At 42.4% G+C, this 8200-nt stretch overlaps 1 pseudogene; it reads right to left on the reverse strand.

Annotated features, from left to right (window-relative positions):
• Positions 1–7802: 7802 nt before the first annotated feature.
• Positions 7803–7902, reverse strand: LOC123453432 (annotated as a pseudogene).
• Between the last annotated feature and the right edge of the window lie 298 nt (positions 7903–8200).

Consider the following 8200-nt stretch of genomic DNA (forward strand, 5'->3'; position numbering starts at 1 on the left):
CCTTTTTGAAGTCTCGTGAACGTCTCTGGGTTCACAGGCAGTAGAACACGTCTGTTTTGATGTCGCCTACGCGATGACTCCACGTCTGTGTACTCAGTGAACTCTCTTACAGCCACACCTTCTCTGGCAGAGCCAAGGACCCAGGGCCATGAGCAAAGACTGGAGCTCAGGCCAGATAGAGGAGGACACGTTGCCCTGTTTTAGGAACTTGTCATCTCATAAAAGGAATTGCAGAACACTTTAGTTGGCAAGGTAAAGGACCAGCCTAAGCTGTCAAGCTGCCCAGGTTTAAGGGAGACTAAATTCCACTTATAAAACTGTGACAATCCAGCTTCTCACCTTTACTTCCCACCCCACCCCTAGCTGCAGGAATGCATTTCCTCCACAGCAGCTTACCAATTTCCTTGCATTGACACAATGACTGTTCAATTCAGCACTAATTTGTAAGCTTAGGTTCATGGACAGGGCTCCAGAATGAATGATGAGTGGAGCTGGTGAAATTAAGAAAAGACATTTTTTTCTTAGTGAGCCTCCCCTGTAGTCACCAAAAAGTCATCTGAAAAGAGAAACTTCTCAAACCAAAAGATACAGTAACACTAATCTATGGACATAATCATAAATATTTAGAGGGCAATTTGGTGGGCATAACATATTTGTTTTGTCAGACAACAGTAGTAACTTCCCCTACTTCCCTGGGTTCTCAACATGACGCATGAATTCTCTCCCATGGACCATACCTCAAATCCAATCAGAGAGCACTTGGTAGCCTCCATAACAGGCATGCCACCATTGCACTAGTGAGCATATCTGGCTGGCCAGTTGCGTAGCTTGCAGGGTCCCCTTCTCATTAAGACTGTTGATGGCTTTTCTCCGCCAGCAGCCTGCATAGCACTTCCCGGCACTATGACAGCTAGGTCAGCAGGGAGGAGACTTCCAGCTCAGTTCTAGCTTGACTTTTAAGTTCATGATTCATTCCTGGGTAGGGTAGTGTGGGAAACTCTATCGGTACTTGTAAATACCACTGTAAGCATTTCCTGTAAAGGTATGAAAATGTCCAGAGAATTTTTGGATCTCTTAATGAAGTAACAGTCTTGATAAGATATTTTGGAAATTTTCTGGACACATAGGCTCAAGGTAATTGCTCATGGTGGTCCTGCACCACTCTGTATCCTAGACTTCTCCGGGTAGACAGGCTCAGGATGAGTTTTCAGACTGATTTGGAATCACAGTTCCAGCCCAGACTTTTCTTTAAAAACCGTCTTCTAGAAGAGGAACTTACTGGGTGTGATCAAGTTAGAGTGAGAATGACATCTTAATTTTAGTAGTTAGGTTATCCTATCCACACAGAGGTAGATGAACATGGTAAGCTTCATCATGACTAAAAGCTAAAATGCTCACTGCTGTGCAGTGGATGGGAAAGTGGGCAGAAGGAACTCACCCACAGGAACACGAAAGTGTGTATCCTCAGTGATATTTGAGTGTACTTCCAGGGCTATATGTGTTTCCTCATGAGGTTTCTAGACAAATAATGAATGCATAGGAGTGAGTCAACATTGAGTAAACATCAGATAATAATGACATTGGGGATTTAAGCAAGAAAATGATATAATCAATGCTCTATTCCAATGATATTGATCAGGCAGTCCCATAAAAGATTAATGAGGGAGAGAAGTAATGACTATTGTGATGCAGAAATTTTATTGGGAGAGTTTGTGATTCTTTAAGAAGAGATAATTAGGGCTCAGTAATAATAATTGGCATGGAAATAGGAAACCTGATAAGGTTGTAAATTCTATTCAATTGCATTCAGTGGGATTTGATAGTCAACAAGGGAAAGGAGAGGAGAGAGGGAGACATCTTGTGGGATGAATAGAAGTCAGGAACACAGCGGTTTTAGGAATTATGGGGATGCTTTTGTTTGGGAAATCATAGTTGATATGCCATCTGTGGCTGAGGTATAAGAAAAGTTGGTCACACACGAGGTTTAGAGAACTGCAATGATCTCCCAGGGGAGATAGCAGCCCAAGTCTGAAGTTAGCATGGTGGCCTTGCTGAAGGGGCTTAACTCCAAAGAAAAAACAACCATGGATAAATGAGGAGGGCCCTAGAGAAAGTGCATCAGTGTTTTCAAAGATGTTATATACTCCACAAAATTTAGTCAGATAGATAAGATAGATAGATAGATAGATAGATAGATAGATATAATGAGAAGGAAAAGCTCAATGCTTTAGAGGGCTTTTTTAGAAATAACTGGCCAAAAGTACCAATGTGAGAAGCACAGGTGATGTGTATGCAAGAAAATTCAGGCCAATCAGAAATCTCCTTTGGGTTGGAAGAGGGTAATTTCCCAAAGTTATGCATTTATCCATCTCTTCGGGCTTGGCCTCCTCTCTTTGTTTTACTTCAGCTGTGTCCTTGACTGCACCTAGGCTGTGGGCAAAGGGAGCTTGTTCTTTTTTTTCCAGAATGCATGCTTTTCTTGTCCTTCATGAAGCCTGGGGATTAGTTCTCTGTTTGCCACTGAGCAGCAAGCACCTTTGCTCTCTGGCTGTTCTTTTGTGACTCGTCCTCTGAACATATCAGTTGTCCACATTCCTGCTTCGCTGTTCCCCATCCAACTCTGCTTCTCATGCTCCCACCATCATCTCAACCAACCTTTCCCTGCATGTCTGGCTACAATTCCACCGAACACTGAGAATAAAAAATGTATCTCATATTGGAGTGTTCAGTGTTAAGTGAGACATCTCAGTCACGCCCTCCAAGGCTCAGGGACCATTGCAGAAGAGGTGAAGGAAAGAATGTGAGAACCTAAGGCAGGGGAGGAATGCTTTGCCAAACTAATATAAAGTGGCCATGATATTGTGACATCACAGTGGCTGGTGCTTGCTATCTACACAAGACCTGCATAATAGGATGGGGAAAATGATGGCATCAAAACAGAACAGGAACTAGTTGGAAAGAAGGGTTTTAGTTGAGGTCGATAGGGAATAGGAGGATAGGGAAGAGGGGAGAGTGGTGGGAGGAGATTATGATCAAGATACTATCCATCTATCATCTATCTATCTATCTATCTATCTATCTATCTATCTATCTATCTATCTATCTGGAGACAGAAACATTGTCAAAACATGTTTTTAGGGCTGGAGAGATGGTATAGTAGTTAAGGCACTTGCCTGCAAAGCTGAAGGACCTCAGTTTGATTCCCTAGGACCCACATAAGCCAGATGCACAAGGTAGCATATGCATGCATCTGGAGTTTGTTTGCAGTGGTGTGAGCACCTTTTCTATCTCTCTGCCTCTTTCTCTCTCTTAAAATAAATAAATAAAATTAAAATATTTTTTAAATGTGTCTCAATGCCTTCATCTTTTCTTATGGAGACCTAGACAAGAATATTAACACCAGACCTGAGGCCAGAAGATAAGTTTCTCCTGGACCACTCTCTATGATCAGTACTTGACCTGTCTGGCTCCCTCCTGGACACTTCATTCCATCTGGCTCTCTTCTCCCTGCCTGAATTTCAGTATGCCTCAGTGAGTAGGCACTGCTCATGGAGGATCTGACGTGAGTATGAGAACAACTTGATCAGGGGGCAGATGTATGCACCTGTGGCTCAGAGAATACATCCATACTTCACAAATGATCTAAGACCCAGAAAGAAAATATCCGACTTAACTCTAGCAAATAGCCTTTTTTGGGGGGTAGCGGTGACAGGGAAAGAAGTCAAAAGTTCTGGAGCAGACTTTACAATTCCTTAAACTCTGTGTGCAACATAACATTATGCAGCATAATGTCCTGGGATTCTATCAGTGGTGGTGTCTCTCCATCATGGTTCCAGGGGGTGACAGAAAGCGGGGGTTAGACTACTAACACATCCCAGCTGTGAGTCCTTTCAGCTAAGAGAAATGCTTCCAGGAACCCCATAAATTATTAGAAGATACCAGGCTAATATTTTTAGGGGTAAGCAATGCTGAGAACTCGATGGAGCAAAGAGATGTCTTTTATCAAACATGTTTTATTTTTCATTTTTAAGTTTATTTTATGTATTTACAGCAGAGAGAAAGAGAATGAATGAGTACACCAGAGCCTCTTGCCATTGCAAACAAACTCCAGACACGTGTGCCAGTTGTTGTGCTTGGCTTTACGTGGGTACTAAGGAATTGAAGCCAGAGTGTCAGGCTTTGTAATCAAGAGCCTTTAACTGCTACACCATCTCTACATCCCATCCACATATGTTCTTAAGCTTCTATATAGCTAGGAAAATATACCAGGCCACATCACTTAGAAAATTCACTAGAATAGAAAGCCTCAGTTGAAAAAATAACTAGCAAGTTTTTTTTTCCTTAAAAATGTTTATACCTGTGGTCTTTAAGCACAGTCTTGTGAGTTAAGCTCCCCATTTGCACCAGAGAACTGGGTAGAACTGGTAATTCAATTCTTTTCTCATATATCTGCTAAAAACACACATTCCAGAGTTACTGTGCCAGTTAAGTAGTCCCATTTGTTTATTAGGATTAATTACCACACCTTTCTTAAAATGGTTAAGCTCCCTGCTGGGCTCTTGATTTAACTCTTCCTGCTTCACAGCGGGGGTAATCACCCTGCTCATGTAACTGTTATTTTTACACGTGCCCAGAGAAGCCCTGCAGAGGCTTTGTTTCTCTCCAGTAGGGCTGTTCTTACTGTTCCAACCTTGAACACACAAGAAAGTTGTCTGACAAAAACATTCTTACAGCACAGACCTTTGAGGATATGTTCCATTCAGTTTCATAATTATCTATTGGCTATTACTTATTTGCATACATGCTCTTAAAACACACACAATGCAACCTTGTATTTTGGTGGGTTTGTGCTGTTTTCCAGAATTTTAAATGAGTGTCAACCAATGTATTAGTACGCCGAATCTAGCATGGGAAGATATAGAAGCAGGATGTGTGTTTTGTGTGATGCAACACTTTCATTTGAATAGCTGCTGAACAACATTTTGCTTTAATTTTTACATTTTTTTTTTTTTCAATTTCAGGATGCCGATCCAAGTTTCAGTGTTAAAAAATCTTGGGTCTGCCTGGCCCAGTTTTTCTCATCTTACTGCAGCAATGGTATTTACTTCGTAGTGTCAACGTAAGGACAAAATGCCCACATTCCTGTAAAAGCTGAGCGCGCTGCTAGGCTTGGAGCAGCCAAGTGGATGTCAGACATCCACTGCTTCATCGTGCTGAGTTTCCCGTTTGGAGCTTGCAACTTGGGTGTAGCTGTGCAGGTAAGAGTCACCACTCGGTCTTTGCTTATGGTTTCCTCCACTCAGGCTCACAGCATCCTGTATTGTAAGTGGCACGAGGGAAGCTTCTTGCCTTAAATATTACTAAGTGCTAGAATATATTATTTGCATGTTTCTTCATACGACACAAGAGTGGCTGGGTTTGGTGGAGCTGTTGGAGTGGGACTGAACTTGGAGTCAACACAGTGCAGCTCCCTCACAAGTCACAGCCCAGCCTTCACATGAGCAGGGAGATCTCAAGATGCTAAGTCACGGAAGAGACCATTTCGTCTAAATAGAAAGAGCGAGAATTCTGTCACCTCTTCTTTCCCAAAACGAGTCACCATTTAAATGACTTTTGTTTATGCCTTGGGTCAGTGTGCAGCTAAGTAATCCTGAACTTTGGGGAGAAACACCATAGTTTTACTGTGAGAAACTAAATTGTATGAATAGGCAGGGATATCTGTAATTTGGCTAACAAAAATAAACAAAGATGCTATTAGAGATCACAGTGCCAGTACTTTCCATGTGTATATGCATTCAAAATATGTTGGAGTATTTTTTTCACCAACATGTAGCCTTTTACCAACTAACATACCTATTCATTCTGAACCTCTGCTGACCACCTACAAGGCTGATATCTCCCCCATCAGTGGAGAGACAGGTGCGTGTTGGGTAGCTGACTCCATTGCATCCCACTGGGGCCCCTCACTCACACATCTCCTAACCGCGCGGCCACAGCCACGGGAACAGGAGCCCCCGGGGCTGCTGTGAACAGGTGGGTTCTGATGGCCGCGGCCTGGAGCGGGGCCTGCAAGTCTGTGCCTCCCAGCTCTTCCAGGTCACAACCACAGCTTGACTGACAAGCCCACAATTAGTTTAGAGCTGGTGTTTGGATCCCACTTGCAGATTTTCTCTAAACCGCCTTCCTGGTGGATCTCTTTCCTCCCACCGTTAGCTGACCCTCTCACTCTTCCCTCGTCTCTATGTAGCTCCCCCTTCCCTGGCCTTGGTTGTTCCGTCCATCATTTGGGTCAGATCCTCTAGCCTAAGCCCTGTATTTGGTTATCTGCTCTGACTTGGGTGTGCCTCCATGCCATGAGCAATGTCTCTATTTGAATAGGAAGCTTCGCCCAGAGATGAAGTTCTACGTACAAGTGTCTTTGTTTGGTGTGCAAGGCAATCTCGCTGGTGAGCAAGACTCTCCGGAACAAGTTCAAACAGTCCCTTTCCTGGCGATGTCCTGCTGGGTCCTCTGCCTCCCCTGACAGCTTTCTTCTCCTTGCCAGTGTGCAGATGATCAACCAGTCCCCAGGAGCCAAGTTCTAGAAGTTCTGGGAACTTTCAAAGGTCATGCTCCTTGGGGCATTATTCTGATAAAAGGATTACTGGTTTTACAATTGGGAAGAATTTTTCAATATGAATGACTTTGCCTCTTTTTATTTTTTCCTGCCACCTGCTTCAATTCTTATCAAGGGAGATTAAAGTTGTTGGAGTCAAATGGGACCTTAAGGACTGTATGGAAAGGAGCAGGAAAACGAACATTGCACATGCTCATATATAAAACAGGAAGTTTAATATAATGGTGGTTGTAAGGGACTGGAATGTAAGGAAAGTTGTTCTGGGGAGATGCTGGGCAGAGAATTTGAAAACTCAGCAATACACAAGGAATAAGAGTCCCAGGGACTATTATTGTATATGATAGCTATAGTTAATAATATTGAACTGCAATATAATGGTGGTTGTAAGGGACTGGAATGTAAGGAAAGTTGTTCTGGGGAGATGCTGGGCAGAGAATTTGAAAACTCAGCAATACACAAGGAATAAGAGTCCCAGGGACTATTATTGTATATGATAGCTATAGTTAATAATATTGAACTGCATTCTTGTGAGTCACTAAAAGAGTGGATCTTAGTGGTTCTTTTCACAAGAAAAGATAACTTAGCAACTGCACAGTGTGTGTGTGTGATATACATACATAGAATATGTATGTATGCATTTCAAAATATGTTGCATGTAATAATTATATATAATTGTGTCAGTTAAAAATACTTTTCAGGTTGGGCTGGAGAAATGGTTCAGTGGTTAAAGGGACTTTCTTGTAAAGCCTAATGGCCTGACGTTTGATTCCCCACTATCCATGTGAGGCCAGACTTACAGCTCCCTGGAGTTCATTTACAGTGGCAAGAGGTCCTGGTGTGCCCATACGCACTCTCTCTTTCTCCCACAAATAGATAAATAAAATATTTTTTATAATAAATAAATAAAGGAGTCTAAAGGTGAATTCCCAACTGCACCCTCACCTGGTGTTACTGCCTTCCTCTAGTGGAGGGGCCCCACGGCTCCTGCTAATGGATTAACTGGTGACTTTGAGCATCGGCAGCACTGGGGAACGTAACTCTTCCTTCCCCAGCCACCATTCTTCCGACGCCCTCTTCTGTGCTGTACACTGAGTCGTGGAGGGGACACCACAGACGTTCTTTTAGCTCTGAGCACTTCTGCCAGTTATGTGTCTCTGCATTAACCTCTGCCACTGTGATCAAGGTGGAAAATATGGAGGGTTTCACAAAATTGCATTTCATCCTTGCCCAGGAGCCATGCCACTCACTGTATTGTTCTGATTTTGGTATATGTGCTGTCAAAGTATAAACTAAGATATTTTTTAATTTGTGGTAATATTAAGTTATCAGCTATGCTGTAGTCTTCAATGTACCTACCACCAGATTTTTTAAAAAGCAACAACAAAAATGATGGAATATTTCTCAGTTTTAATGACTACTTCTTTCTTCACATTAGGTTCTTGTTACTTTAAATTGCTTCCAAGAATTCTCTCTGTACAAGAGCATGACAGTGTGCCACTATTCAGGATTTTCAAAGGAATGTGACATCGTCTTCCAGGACATTTTAATATGAAAAGTTTGAACATTACACAACAGAGAATAGAG

This window comes from Jaculus jaculus, chromosome 11 (genome assembly GCF_020740685.1).
Source record: "Jaculus jaculus isolate mJacJac1 chromosome 11, mJacJac1.mat.Y.cur, whole genome shotgun sequence".
NCBI lineage: Eukaryota > Metazoa > Chordata > Mammalia > Rodentia > Dipodidae > Jaculus > Jaculus jaculus.